Source organism: Saimiri boliviensis, chromosome 4, assembly GCF_048565385.1.
Source record: "Saimiri boliviensis isolate mSaiBol1 chromosome 4, mSaiBol1.pri, whole genome shotgun sequence".
In the NCBI taxonomy this organism is placed as follows: Eukaryota; Metazoa; Chordata; class Mammalia; order Primates; family Cebidae; genus Saimiri; species Saimiri boliviensis.
The window spans coordinates 30,586,585-30,602,380 of NC_133452.1; positions in this window are offsets into that span (position 1 = coordinate 30,586,585).

Consider the following 15,796-nt stretch of genomic DNA (forward strand, 5'->3'; position numbering starts at 1 on the left):
TCAAGGATTTAAACGATTCTCCTGCCTCAGCCTCTCAAGTAGCTGAGATTACATGCACCTGCCACCATGCCCAGCTAATTTTTGTATATTTCGCAGAGACCAGGTTTCACCATGTTGGCCAGGCTGGTCTTAAACTTCTGACCTCAAGTGATCCACCCGCCTTAGCCTCACAAAATGCTAGGATTACAGGCGTGAGCCACCGTGCCCAGGCTTACACCAGTATTTTCAAAGGATACTTAGTATTAGCTTTCCTGACAAAAACAAACTATAAAAAAGAATAGTTTACTGTGTGAATAAGGATATTTGGTAGAAACATTTAACTAGCAACATAAACTTAGAAATTCACTGCTCTATGGCACAAAAATTACTCACAGAAGCTACTTCACCTTGCCAGGAGGTAACAAAAGAAATAAATTATTTCAACAGCACAATCAAGCTTGGCTAAATCCAAATGCAAGTCTTTCCTGCTGGATTTTAGAGCCCTAGATTTCTATTCATGCCAGCATCTATCCCACTTTGACTTTTTTTTTTAAAGTGAGATAATGTTCAATTACCTCATGTCATAACTAAAACATACTGACGTGTAAAACTCATTATTTCAGAACTGACAGTCAATTAATGACATTTTATGTCAAATAACACAAAAACTATTCTTGCTAGAAGCCAATCAGGAAGACATTATGTTACAAGGTGGGGGGGGGGGAGAAAACACTTTCAATCTGATAGCTATTTTATCTATTACATATGTATATATGTTATAGGTAAAATATCTAGAATAGACACATTACATTTTTTTTTTGAGACAGAATCTCTTACTTTGTTGCCCAGGCTGGACTGCAATGGCACGATCTTGGCTCACTGGCACCTCCTCCTACTGGGTTCAAGCGATTCTCCTGCCTCAGCCTCCCAAGTAGCTGGGACTACTGGTGGCGCCACCAGGCCTGGCTAATTTTTTGTATTTTTAGTAGAAATGGGGTTTCACCATGTTGGCCAGGATGTTCTTAATCTCCTGACCTCATGATCTGCCTCCCAAAATGCTGGGATTACAGGTGTGAGCCACTGTGCCCGGCCAATACATTGCATGTTTTCAAAGAAATGTGAAAGTGGGAGCTCAAATAAGCTATTATATAGAGGGTAAGACCTTAAGATAAGATATAATGTATAAGATAATATCTTAAGACTATTAAGAACAATGAGAGGAAGAGGCGTATAAACTGGTGAACCCTTTTGTGGAAGCAGAATAGCAATAAAAAGCCCAATCCCTGATGACCTTAATATACTTTAACAGCACAACTCCAACCTGGGGAATTTTTACAAACATGGTTTTCAGGGTTGCTGCCTTATTTTTAAGAATTCTTATTTGTGTTTCTCTTAGAATAATAAAGGAGATCAGGCACAGTGGCTCAGGTCTGTAATCCCAGGACATTGGGAGGCCAAGGCAGGCAGATCAGGGGGATCACTTGAGCTCAGCAGTTGTAGATCAGCCTGGGCAACATGGCAAAATGCCATCTCCACAAAAATTACAAAAATTAGCCAGGTATGGTGGAAGGCACCTGTGGTCCCAGTTCCTTGGGATCATTCTGCTTAGGCAGAATGATCGCATGAGCCTGTGCATTAGTCTGTTTTCTCACTGCTCTGAAGAAATACTCGAGACTGGGTAATTTATAGGGGAAAGAAGATTGATTCACAGTTCTGCATGGCTTGGGAGGTCTCAGGAAACTTACAACCATGGCCCAAGGCAAAGGAGAAGCGGGTGCCTTCTTCACAAATCAGCAGGATGGAGTGAGTGCAAGCAGGGGAAATGCCAGATGCTTTTAAAACCATCAGATCTTGTGAGAACTCACTCACTATTGAAATGGGAAATCCCTTATCCCCATCGCAAAGCATGGGATGGAAGTGTGACTGGCTTCTTTGGTGCCCCACTGCTCATACCCCCAGGGGGAGCATGCAGACAGGCAAGTTGGGGAGGGCGCCAAACCCTCTGCATCTAGGGCTGAGTGTTTACAGCTCCAGAAGCCCCAGTGGGCATGTGTTACAGTGCACTCTTTCAGTTTAACTGGTGTTAATCAGCTCAGTTAGACCCTCTGCCTTATCACAAGGACAGAGGGCTTTCTGTCTCCTGGCTTCTTGCCTTAGTGTACCAGAAAAATTGGATCTCATGTGGGCTTAGAGAATAAGCGCAAGGTTTTACTGAGTAGAGGTAGCTCTCAGCAAGGTGAATGGGGAGGCCAAAAGGGGGATGGAGTGGGGAGGTAGTCTTCCCCTGGAGTCGGCTGCCCAGCATCCGAACTATCCTCTGACCACCCCTGGCCAGATTCCACATTGTCCCACTGTTGATGGCCTGACAGCTTTTGCTAGTGCCTGTCAGTGTGCTCTTCTGCTCCTCTGCTCCTCTCGATGTCCAGCTGCCTATGTGTTCTTCTACTGGTATGTTCCTCTTGACATCCAGCCACTGTGTCTGTGTGTCCTAGGGTCTCGTGGTTTGTATAAGCACAGGATTGGGGTATGTGGCAGGCCAGGGTGGTCTTGGAAAATGCAACATTTGGACATGAAAATGGGAGTGCCTGTCCTCACCTAGGTCCATGGGCACAGGCCCAAGGGTGGAGCTCTCACCAGGGACACCGCCTTTCTCTACAAAGCACTTCCCTGCCCACATCTCATATCACTCTTATGAGAACAGCATGGGGGAAACCACCCCTGTAATCCAATTACCTCCCTCCAGTACCACCCTTGACACCTAGGGATTATGGGTATTACAATTCAAGGTGAGATTTGAGTGGGGACACAGAGCCTAACCATACCATTCTGCCCCCGGCCCCTCCCAAATCTTATATCCTCACATTTTAAAACATAATTATGCCTTCCCAACAGTCCCCCAAAGTCTTAATTCATTCCAGTATTAACCTCAAAGTCCAAGTCCAAAGTCTTATATGAGAAAAGGCAAGTCCCTTCTGCCTATGAGTCTGTAAAATCAAAAACAAGTTAGTTACTCCCTAGACACAATGTGGATACAGGCATTGCATAAATATACCCATTCCAAATGGGAAAAATTGGCCAAAACAAAGGGGCTACAGGCCCCATGCAAGCCTGAAATCCAATTGGGCAGTCATTAAACCTTAAAGTTCCGAAATGATCCCCTTTGACTCCATGTCTCACATCAAGGTCATGCCAATGCTAGAAGTGGGCTCCCATGGCCTTGGACAGCTCCACTCCTATGGCTTTGCAGGGTGCAGCACCCCTCCCAGCTATTTGCACAGGCTGGCATTGAGTGTCTGTGGCTTTTCCAAGCACACAGTGCAAGCTGTTGGTGAATCTACCATTCTGGGGTCGGGAGGACAGTGATCATCTTCTCACGGCTCCTCTGGACAATGCCTCAGTGGGGACTTTATGTGGAGGGTCTGACCTCACATTTCTCTTCTTTACTGCCCTAGCAGAGGTTCTCCATGAGGGCTCTGCCCCTGAAGCAAATTTCTGCCTGGAAATCCAGGCATTTCCATATATCCTTTGAAATCTTGGCAGAGGTTCCCATACTTCAGTTCTTGACTTCTGTGTACCCACAGGCCCAACACCACATGGAAGCCATCAAGGCTTGGGGCTTGCACCTTCTGAAGCAATGGCCTGTGCTGTATCTTGGCCCCTTTTAGCCACTGCTGGAGCTGAAGCAGCTGGGTTGCAGAGCACCATATCCCGAAGCACAGAGGAGTGGGGCCCTGGACTTGGCCCACAAAACCATTTTTCCCTCCAAGGCCCCCAGGCCTGTGATAGGAGGTGCTTCTGTGAAGGTCTCTGACATGCCCTGGAGACATTTTCTCTATTGTCCTGGTGATGAACATTCAGCTCCTCATAACTTATGCAAATTTCTGCAGAGTAGGCTTGAATTCTCCCCAGAAAAAGAGTTTTTATTTTATTTCACATCATCTGGCTGCAAATTTTCCAAACTTTTATGCTCTGCTTCCTCTTGAATGCTTTGCCCCTTAGAAATTTCTTCTGCTAGCTACCTGAAATCATCTCTCCCAAGTTCAAAGTTCCACAGGTCTCTAGGGCAGGGAAAAAAAGCTGCCAGTCTCTTTGCTAAAGCATAGCAAAAGTGACATTTGCTCTAGTTCCCAACAAGTTCCTCATCTCCATCTGAGGCCACCTCAGCCTGGACTTCATTGTCCATATGATTATCAGCAATTTTGGTCAAAGCCATTCAACAAGTCTTTAGGAAGTTCCAAACTTTCCCACATCTTTTGAGCCCTCCAAACTGTTCCAACTTCTGCCTGTTACCCAGTTCCAAAGTCACTTCCACATTTTTGTGTATTCTTATAACAGCACCCCACTGTCTTGGTACCAATTTACTGTATTAGTCCATTCTCACACTGCTATAAAGAAATACCTGTGACTGGGTAATTTATAAAGGAAAGAGGTTTAATTGGCTCATGGTTCTGCATGGCTGGGGAGGCCTCAGGAAAATTACAATCATGGCAGAAGGTGAAGAAGAAGTAGGCATCTTCTTCACAGAGTGGCAGGACAGAGTGAGTGAGTGCAAGCAGCGGAAACACCAGACATTTATAAAACCATCAGATCCCATGAGACTTCACTCAGTCCATGAGGTCAAGGCTACAGTGAGCCATGTTTGTGCCACTGTACTCTAGCCTGGGTGACAGTGAAACACTGTCTCAAAAAAAAAAAAATACACACACACACACACACACACACACACATACACGCATACATAGTAAAGGCACTCTTTTCTATAAAAGTAATAAAATTATGTGAAAAAATTCAGAAAATAGAGAAAACTCATAATTCTGTCACTCTAACCACTGTCAGCATCCAGTATATAAAATAGTATATTTCAAATTATTTTAATATGTGTGTGTGTGTGTGTGTGTTTGTGTGTGTGTGTGTTTGAGACAGAGTCTCACTCTGTCACCAGGCTGGAGTGCAGTGGTGCGATCTCTGCTAACTGCAGCCTCTGCCTCCCGGGTTCAAGCGATTCTCCTGCCTCAGCCCCCTAAGTAGGTGTGACTACAAATGCATGCCACCATGCCCAGCTAATTTTTGTATTTTGAGTAGAGACAGGGTTTCAACATGTTGACCATCTTGATCTCTTGACCTTGTGATCCGCCTGCCTCAGCCTCCCAAAGTGCTAAGATTACAGGCATGAGCCACAATGCTTGGCCTTGAGTGTGTTTTTCAATTATTTGATGTGTTTTTAAATTTAACATTATGTTAATTTGGCTTTTAGGGAGGGCACAATAGTATAGGTGAGAATGATAGCTATTAATAGATACCAGATTTGAGTGTTTACCCTGTGCGGTAAAATTTTATATATTTCACTTTGTCATAAAACATGGAAGCATATTACATTATTTATAGAATAAACATGCCTATGTAAGTACAAATATGCAGCATTCATGTTTGTTGTTACAAAGCTTTGCCACACATTGTACTTAAACATTCCACCACACATATACAGGTTTCCACATAAACTTCCTGGACTTGGGTAGAGCAAGATGTATAAACTCAATACAGCTTAAACAAATAAATAGGTTGGGCGTGGTGGCTCATGCCTGTAATCCCAGCACTTTGGGAGACCAAGGCAGGCGGATCACTGGAGGTCAGGAGTCAGAGACCATCCTGACCAACATGGAGAAACCCTGTCTCTATTGAAAATACAAAAAATTAGCCAGGTATGTTGGCATATGACTGTAATCCCAGCTACTTGGGAGGCTGAGGCAAGAGAATCACTTGAACCCAGAAGGCGGAGGTCGCCGTGAGCTGCAATTGTGCCATTGCACTCCAGCCTGGGCAACAAGAGCAAAACCCCATTGCAAATAAATTAACCAACTCAGGAAAAATACAAGTGTGGTAAATAACAAAACAAGAGAAAAAGTCAAACTGTTTATGAAGTGACAGGAAAGATATGATAATGCCATAAATTAGCATTGGCTAAAGGTCAAGGTTCTAAAACAAAAGTAAACATTTCAAAATTGATGAGACAGTTAGTGGTTTTGTTGCTCTAGGGAAATGATGGTCACCAGTATCATATCATATCTATTAATTACAGCAAGAATAAAAACTGTCATGAACCTGAGATTGCTCTAATATACCTACCAGGCAGATATAACAAGCCACAGAGCATTCGGAAATCCCATTTACTAACAAAATTTCAAACTCAGAATTCAAGTATATAAAACTAGTACAATAGGAATACTTTAATCATATCTTTCTTTCTTTCTTTCTTTCTTTCTTTCTTTCTTTCTTTCTTTCTTTTCAGACAGAGCCTTGCCCTTTTGCTAGGCATCAGGCTGGAGTGCAGTGGCACAATCTTGGCTCACTGCAACCTTTGCCTCCCAACTTCAAGCAGTTCTCCTGCCTCAGTCTTCTGGGTAGCTGAAGGCACATGCCACCACACCCAGCTAATTTTTGTATTTTAGTAGAGATGGGGTTTCACTATGTTGGCCAAGTTGGTCTCAATCTCTTGACCTCGTGATTTGCCTGTGTTGGCCTCCTAAAGTGCTGGGATTACATATGTGAGCCGCGCCCGGCCTACTTTAATCATATCTAAAGTCATGAGATTAAATATGTATTAGATGAGATTAATACCAGTATAATATGGTTTGGCTCTGTGTCCCCACCCAAATCTCATCTTGAATTGTTATCCCTATAATCCCCATGTGTTGAGGGAGGGACTGGATGGAAGGTGATTAAATCATGGCAGCAGTTTCTCCCATGCTGTTCTCATGATAGTGAGTGAGTTCTTATGAGATCTGATGGGTTGCTTTTTTTTTTAGAGACAGAGTCTCACTCTGCCACCCAGGCTGGAGTGCAGAGAGAGGATCTTGGCTCACTACAACCTCTGCCTCCCCTGTTCAAGCAATTCTCCTGCCTCAGCCTCCTGAGTAGCTGGGACTACAGGTGAATGCCATCACACCCAACTAATTTTTGTACGTTATTAGTAGAGATTGGGTTTTACCATGTTGGCCAGGATGGTCTCAATCTCTGCCCACCTTGGCTTCCCAAAGTGCTGGGATTACAGGTGTAAGCCACTACGCTCAGCCGATCTGATGGTTTTATAGGTGTTTGACAGCTCCTCCTTCATACATGCTGTCTCTGGCCTGCTGCCATGTAAGATGTGTCTGCTTTCCCTTCAACCATGATTGTAAGTTTCCTGAGGCCTCCCGTATCCAGTCCCAGCTATGTAGAACCGTGAGTTTTTTAAAATCTCTTTATAAAGGAAAGAGATTTAATGGGCAGTTCTTTATAGCAGTGTGAGAACAGATTAATAAACAATGTGATACCATAGGCCAGATTTATTAGATTGTAGTAAATGCTCTGCCAAACCAGTATAATTCCTCAGACTATTGTAATGCTCTGAGTAAAGAAATTCACATTCAGTTCATCTGTCTTCTTACCATTCTTATTAACGACTTATTCCTGTAATAAAATTATATTATTATTAGCCAGGCGTGGCTCACATATGTAATCCCAGCACTTTAGGAGGCCAAGGCAGGCAAATCACGAGGTCAAGAGATTGAGACCATCCTGGCCAACATAGTGAAACCCCATCTCTACTAAAATACAAAAATTAGCTGGGTGTGGTGGCATGTGCCTTCAGCTACTCGGAAGACTGAGGCAGGAGAACTGCTTGAAGCTGGGAGGCAAAGGTTGCAGTGAGCCAAGATGGTGCCACTGCACTCCAGGCTGGTGCCTAGTTTAATCAACGATAGTACTCATCCAGGAATCAGGTTATTGAATGCCTAGTCCCTGCTCTGCTGCCAACTAGCTTGGTGACTTTGGATAAATTATTTAACATCTCTGGGCCTCAGTTCACTCACCTATAAAATGAGAACCTTGGACTGGAGATTCCTTACTATATATGTAAGAATTTTGGTGTCTCTGATTAAAATCTCAAGAGATTATGAAGTTCCCCCCTTCCAGGGAGGGTTTTATTCTACAAGACCTGCATATCATTTGGGTTACTTCTGTTAAGTCAGGCAAGAAAAAGGAGACAAGAAATTACTCATATTACTTTTTTTAAGTTTAAAAATTAAATAGGGAGGATGAAGGATTTATTCAACATACATTGAGGGCCTTCTCTGCATCTGTGCTAGCCCCTGGAGTGACAGTGGTTACAGGGCTAAGCAAAGGGTTTCAGGACCCATTACACTTTGACCCTGTCTGCTCTGGATCAGAGCACCTTGTTGTGTGACTCAGGCCTGAGGACTCCTCCCACTACCAGTGATAGGAACTAGGTACCATGGGAAGGGCTTGGAAGAGACTTTGAGCTGTCTCATTCACCCCTAAATGTTCAGCAACTGAAAAACAAGAAGAAAATGTCTGGGAGCATTTTTATTACAAATTATATCCAGATCTCCGAGTAGAAAGCGTAGGTTCTTGCTAGAGAATAGTGGTTTTATGAAATGTGTCTGTGGTTGTTTGTGTGTTCATGTATTTATGGGTCATTGTGTACTTGTGTGTGAGGGTATGTATATTTGTGTGTAAGACGTACCAGTATGTGTAGTTTTGTGGGAGTGCGTTGTAGGTATGTAGTTCTATGTGAAGGCTTATAGTTGCATGTGACTGTATTTATGCATGATAAAGTGATGCCGCCCATGTAAGAGTGACGGTTATGTGCAAGTGTACAATGTGTGTGTGTTGGGGCTGGGTACTGAAAAGCTGAAACACTGCAGATGTAATCTGAGTCACGTGGCTAGCTACTTCTTCACAGGATCACATCTTGCTGCAGACTTTTGTTTGCTCAACTAATCCTCTTTTGCTTACAATGTCACAAGGCTCACATTTTTTGGCTTCTGAACAAACAGGCAGGTGTGCGAGGCAGCAAGTATAGTATCAGCTATTCATGAAATAATTGCATGCGCCACCATCAGCCAATATGACAGTCGTCATGGACTCATAGCTCCATCCCCAGGCAAGGCAAGGAGTATGCCTTGAGAAATTCTCCATGCCATTCCTTACAGAGACCAGCTGCAGAGCTTGGAGTACAAGAAATGGTAGCAAACAGGCTAAATGGAGTCTGGCCTGCCTCAGCAGGAGAGGAGCTCTTCACATGGTTACTATCTTTAACTAGGGTGGCGTCCTTGGAGGCAGAGTTCCAGTCTCCTTTTTCTCTGCTATTATCCAGCTGAAATCGAGCCTCTGAATAGTTTCCCTGAACCAAAAGCCAAAGAGAAATAGTGTCCGACCTATTTATGTTTTAATCAGTGAGTCAGAAGGTAGTAAACCAGGGCTGATTGCGGACCCTACTGGCCCATCAGCCATGCCCATAACTCATTCTTTCTGCCAAGAGATTTTTTTGCTGTGTCACAATTCATCTCCCCAAAATATTTAGCACTGACTGGCCATATAGTTGTAGGTGGACCATCTGGCTTCTCCCTTGCCCATTATAAGAAAACCAATATCGAAGTCCTTCAATTCATCTGGGAGTAATTTAAAGCAATACCCAGAGGAAGGAGAATGAGAGCTTTTTTTTTTTTTTTTTTTTTTTTTAGAGTCTTACTCTGTCACCCAGGCTAGAGTGCAGTGGTACTATCTCAGCTCACTGCAACCTCTGTCTCCTGGGTTCAAGCAATTCTCCTGCCTCAGCCTCCTGAGTAGCTGGGATTACAGGCCTGCACCATCATGCCCAGCTAATTTTTGTATTTTTAGTAGAGACAGGGTTTCACCATGTTGGTCAGGCTGATCTTGAACTCCTGAGCTTGTGATCTGCCTGTCTTGGCCTTCCAAAGTGCTGGGATTATAGGCATGAGCCACTGTGCCTGGCCAGGAGAGCTTTTTATAACAAACTGATTGCCTGGCACAAAAGTTAATCAATAATCTTCAGAAGTTAAAGGGAGCAAGTAAACAAATAAAAGCCAAGGATAGAATGGGAGAATATAGTCACAGTAAATACAACAAGGCATTAATGTCCAGAAAACAAATACTCCAAAGTAATAAAAAAGACAAACAACTCAGAAGAAAGTGGGCAAGGGCAGTGGAAGATGGGGTGGGAGGTGCATTGTCTATCAGAGAATGTTTAATAGTGATAAAACCAACCACAAGCTTTTATTGTCATCCTGCACAGCAGTCCTAAATAATGTGAGTGGTAGTTTTTCTCCCTGCCAGAGATGATCAGTCCTACTGTGTGTCCCACTCCCATTTGTAAGCCCTGCATTGCATATGAATGGGCAGTTTATAGAAGAAATGCAAATAAATAAAACACATCAGATAAATAAAAATAAATAAATGAAACAGGCCAGGTGTGGTGGCTCATGCGTGTAATCCCAGCACTTTGGGAGGCTTATGCAGGCAGATCACCTGAGGTCAAAAGTTCAAGACCATCCTAGCCAACATGGTGAAACCCTGTCTCTACTAAGAATACAAAAATTAGCTGGGCGTAGTGACAGGTGCCAGTAATCCTAGCTACTTGGGAGGCTGAGGCAGGAGGATCACTTGAACCCAGGAGGTGATAGCACATGCCTATAATCCTAGCTACTTGGGAGGCTGAAGCAGGAGAATCGCTTGAACCCAGGAGGCAGAGGTTGCAGTAAGCCAAGGTCACACCACTGCACTCCAGCCTGGGCAACAAGAGTGAAACTGCATCTAAAAAAAAGGGGGGAAACTAACTGATCTAAAATGATCAACATGTTCCAGGGGCTCAAATATGGTTACCAGGATTAAGATTCTCATCTCGCAACTCCACTCGCTTCCTCTTGACTTGATTCTACATGCAGGTGATTCCTCTTGGTAGGCAGAATTCCAGCAGGAAAAACTCAGTAGCTTGGTTAGACGGGACCCCACCTTGGCACATGTGGGCACACTGGATTGGAGGGGTTTCAGTTCACACAAACCCCCAGATAACATGGGGATAAAATCAGTGTGAAAGTGCAGCTCCATGACAAGCCAAATAGCCTCCTTCCCTGCTTTCAACCCAACTGCAGCCCATAAGCCCCTTTCCTATGGGAATTCTGAAGCTGCCACTGTCTTCAAACTGAGCAGTATAACAAGTGTTACACTGCTTTAGGCCTGTCCCGATGCCAGGACTGGGTGAATGGGTAGGGCTCTGTGCCTGACGGCCCCATCCAGACTGCATGCATCCAGGACAAAGTGTTTTTTCCAAGGAAGGGACTTGGGCAGGCAAAGCGATATGTTTGCTCTGTGCTAAAAACATTTTATTTTTGTGTATTAGGAAAAGATAATACTTCCAAATTGCCCTTTGAACGTTCCTACAAATATACAAGAAAAGGACAGATGACCCAATACCATATTGACAATTTGTGAGTTTCCCCATTTGCCCTCATCCTTGCTAATACTGAGTATTATCAGTATTAAAGTTTTTTGGGCTAATGAGCAAAAGTGATCGCATGTCATGAAAAAAAATTTTTTTGAGATGGAGTTTCACTCTGGTTGCCCAGACTGCCGTGCAATGGTGTAGTCTCGGCTCACAGCAACCTCCGCCTCCCGGGTTCAAGCAATTCTCCTGCCTCAGCCTCCCAAGTAGCTAGGATTATAGGCATGTGCCTCCATAACCAGCTCATTTTTTATTTTTAGTAGAGACAGGGTTTCGTCATGTTGACCAGACTGGTCTTGAACTCTTGACCTCAGATGATCCACCTGCCTCGGCCTCCCAAAAGGCTGGGATTACAGGAGGCACTGTGCCCAGCCAAATTTTTTTTCTTTTTTGAGAGGGAGCCTTGCTCTGCCGTTCAGGCTGGAGTGTAGTGGTGTGATCTCAGCTCACTGCAACCTCTGCCTCCCAGGTTCAAGCGACTCTCCTACCTCAGCCTTCCCAGTAGCTGGGATTACAGGTGCCCACCACCATGCCTGGCTAATTTATTATTATTATTATTATTATTTTTTTTTTTTAGTAGAGATGGGGTTTTGCCATGTTGGCCAGGATGGTCTCGATCTCCTGACCTCATGATTCACCTGCCTTGGCCTCCCAAAGTACTGGGATTACAGGCCTGAGCCACCGCACCCAGCCTAGTTTCCCTTTTCAAGAGGAGGTAGTTGTGTTGCTGGTTGGGTTTCTGTCATCTGCCTCCAAACAGCAATGAGTAGCAGAGATGAAAAGAAGCATGAATGGCTACACCATGGTGGCACACCAAAGAAAAGGGTCAAAATTATAGTAGTTAACTTCTATGGAAATATTTTGAAACTGTCATTTCTCACCTAAGTTTTCAACATATCTTTAAAAACTCTTTACTGCAAAAACAATGCTTTATTACAAAGTGAATCCTCTCATGCAACCCACCACCTGGGTCAAGAAACAGAGCGTAGTCAAGCATCCTGCAAGTTACCCCTCCCTCCTCCTTAAAGGAAACCACATTTGTTTTGCCTGTGTGTGTACATGGGGGTGTGTGCCTGTGTGTATTTGTGTGTATAAGGGAGCTATATATTTTTTTTACTTTGTGAATATATCCTTTTATGTCTGGCTTTTTTTGCTCAAAGCTATATATGTGCAATTCATCCATGTTGTGGTTTGTAGGAGTAGTTCCTTGATTTTCATTTCACATAGTGATCTATAGTATGAATATACCACAACTTATCTGTTCCAATGTTCACTGGCACTGGAATTGTTTCCAGTTAGCATCCACTACAAATAATGGTGCTATGACATTTCCTATATGTATACACAGGGGATAAATTGGTGGGTTACGTGGTGTATATCTATTATCTGATTATCCACGGAAGATAGTATCAATCAGTTTTCCAATGAGATTGCAACAATGATTTCAACTACCAGTGTATGAGAGTTCCCGCTGCTCTGTGTTCTCCCCATACGTAGTGTATCAGTTGTGTTCATTTTAGCCATTTGGAAGTGTATAGTAATATCTCACTGCAGTCTTTTAGTTTTGTTTTGTTTTGAGACAGAGTCTTGCTCTGTCACCCCAGCTGGAGTTCAGTGGTTCGATCTTGGCTCATGGCAACCTCTGCCTCCTGGGCTCCGGCAATGCTCATGCCTCAGCCTCCCGAGTAGCTGGGACTACGGGCATGCACCACCACGCCTGGCTAATTTTTGTATTTTTTGTAGAAACTAGGTTTCACCATGTTGCTCAGGCTGTTCTTGAACTCCTGACTTCAAATGATCCACCTGCCTTGGCCTCCCAAAGTGCTGGGATTATAGGCATGAGCCATGCACCTGACCCTCACTGTAGTTTTAATTGGTCTTTCCCTGATGACTAGCAAGGTTGAGCACCTTTCTGTACAATTATTGGTCAAGTGTATAGCCTCTTTTGTGGCATGCATGTTCATTTTTTTCCCCCACATTTCTTTTTGGCTTATCTGTTTTTTCTTGTTCATTTGTAGTAATGCTTTATATTTCTGGAAAGTAGTACTCTACTACTTAAATAAAGTAGTGCTTTATTACAACTGCAAATCAGTTCTCCTGTGGTTTGACTTTTTATTCTCTTAATGATATACTTTGATAAAAGGAATTTTTTTTATTTTAATAGTGTTCAATCTATTAGTCTTTTACCTTTTTGACAAATACATTTGTATCCTTTGTCATCTTTGTGCTGTCTTAGTTATAAATTGAATGTTCATGCATATGTATGTCTTTCTCTCTCTCTCTTTTTCTTTTATTTTCTTTCTTTCTTTCTTTTTGAGACAGGGTCTCACTCTGTGGCCCAGACTGGACTGCAGCGGTGTGGGGTGATCATACCTCTCTGCAGCCCCTGCAGCCTGGGCTCAAGTGATCCTTCCACCCCAGCCTCCTGAGTAGCTGGGACAACTGGCACACATCACCAGCCTGGCTAGTTTTTGTATTTTTAGTAAAGATAGGATTTTTCCATGTTCCCCAGGTTGGTCTCGAACTCTTGGGCTCTAGCAATCCACATGCCTCAGCCTCCCAAAGTGCTGGGATTATAGGTGTGAGACACCACACCTGACCTATGTGTGTCTTTTTTCTAAACTCTATTCTGTTGAGTCGATTTGTTTATCCTTGCAACAATACCACATCATCTTAATTACTGTAGCTTCATAATAAATCTTTATAGCTGATAACGTAAGTCTTCCTACTTTGTCATTCTTCAAAGTAGTCTTAACTTCTTAGCCTTTTTACTTTCATATATAATTTAGAATTAGCTTGTCAATCTACACACACAAACACACACACACTGGGGTTTTCTTGTGGATTGAATTTAATATGTAAATCAATTTGAAGAGATTTGAGGTTTTTACAATATCAAGTTTTCCAGTCCAGGAACGTGGTAAATATTTCAATTTATTTGTTCTTCTTTGACTATTTTCAGTAACATTTTATATTGTCTTGGTGTCTGTGTTCATTTTGCATTAGGTTTAATTCTGGTGTTTGATGTTTTATGATACAATTGAAAATGACATAGTTGTTTACATTTTACTTCCTAATTGTTTGCTGCTGATATACAGAAATATATATTTTTTTTATGTGTTGGCTTTGTAGTTAGCAACCTCATCAGATCCACTAGCTGATTACAATAGGCTACTGTAGATGTTTTTGGATATTCTAAGCACACAATCATGTCATCTAGAAATAATGGCATTTTTTCTCCCTTTCTGCTCACTGTCACTTTTATTAATTTTTCTTGCATTATTGTACTTATAAGGACCTCTTGTAGAATTTGAATATTTATGGTGAGAGTGGGCTTCTTAGCTTATTCCTGATCTCAAGCGAAAGCTTGCCTGTTTTGTTATCAAATAGAATGTTTACTATATGGCATCTGTAGACATTTTCTATCAGATTAAGGACATTCCCTTTTTTAAAAAAATTTATTTTATTTTATGTGCATACTATATCTGGCATTTCTCCCCATGTTATCCCTCCCCACCCTCCCCACCCCTCCCACCCCTCTTGCCTCAGCCTCAGGAGTAGCTGGGATTACAGGTACATGCCACCACGCCCTAGAGTTTTAGGTCTCTAGCTCAAGAGACCTAATTTTCTTCCTTCCTCCATCCCAATAAATGCATTTAAGACTACCTAAGAATGCCTTTAACTGCATCCCACAAGTTTTGATCTATTGCATTTATTATCACTCCATTCAAAATATTTTTAAATTTTCTCTGTGATTTCTTCTTTCATATATGTTTAAGAGTATATTAATTCATTTCTAAACATTTGAAATGTTCTACTTATCTTTTAGCTTTTAATTATTAGTTTAATTCTGTTACAGTCATGGACCATACTATATGATATAAATCATTTGAAACATGTTGAAACTATATTTACAGTTTTGCATATAGTCAATTTCGGTAAATGTTCCACCTGCGGTTGCTGAGTGCAGGCAATGTTTTCTATGCATTAGTTAGGTCATCTTATTAATTCTGTTGTTCAAATCTTCTTTACCCCAACTGATTATTTATTTACTTATTTATTTTTGGTCCATTGACCAAAAAATTTGGTCCCTTGACCAATAAATTTGGTCCTGTCAGTTAAAGTTCTTACTGTCATTGTAGTTTTTTTTTTTTTTTTTTTTTTTTGAGACAGAGTCTCACTTTGTCGCCCAGGCTGGAGTGCAGTGATGCAATCTCAGCTCACCGCAACCTCCATTTCCTGGATCCTAAGTGATTCTCTTGCCTCAGCCTCTGGAGTAGCTGGGATTACAGGTACACGCCACTACGCCCAGCTAACTTTGTATTTTTAATAGAGATGGGGTTTCTCCATGTTGGTCAGGCTGATCTCAAACTACCATCCTCAGGTGATCTGCCCGCCTCAGCCTCCTGAAGTGCTGGGATCACAGGCGTGAGCCACCACACCCGGCCTATTGTAGATTTTTCAATGTCTCTATTTTGTTCTATCAGGTATTGTCTTATTATTATGTGTATAAAAATG